Here is a 574-nt window from a genome sequence, read left to right on the forward strand (position 1 = left end):
CATTTAGCAGATTGGAATGTCCTTAAAGATGGCGGACAGACAAAGTCAGAGGAGATAAAGACTGGAATGAGCCCCAGGCGTTTGCACCAGACCATACTTGTCTGTGCTCAATTGATCTTGCCTCTTGCAATTGAGCCAACCAAGAGTACCAGAAGGCAGGGATTGCCATTTTTTACAGTATTTAATAGGTTCCAATACACCAGACAAGCTCAAAGAGGTGTAGAAAAGTATGTGAACCCAAAACAACTACAAATTTGACCCAGGTCTGGTCAGCACCAGGGACCGGTCAACTCATCACCGTCCTTCTTGGTACTGCTGGAAGTGCCAAATTGCAGGAAGAGGGAGGGGAGCAGGCCAAGCCAAGTGATGCCCCAGGGGACTGGATTGCACCAGGGGCCCTGGCCCTTATCTGGATCCACATCTCAAGCCTCTCCCCCATGATGGAGGTGGTCTTTATGGGGAGGTGAGCCCAAGTGCTGCACAGCACGAAGGCACAGATTTCAGATGGTCATAGACACGTTCCACTACTCCCTGTTCACCCCGATAGACAACCATACAGTATGACTACGAGGGC

Source organism: Conger conger, chromosome 12 (genome assembly GCF_963514075.1).
Source record: "Conger conger chromosome 12, fConCon1.1, whole genome shotgun sequence".
Lineage (NCBI taxonomy): Eukaryota > Metazoa > Chordata > Actinopteri > Anguilliformes > Congridae > Conger > Conger conger.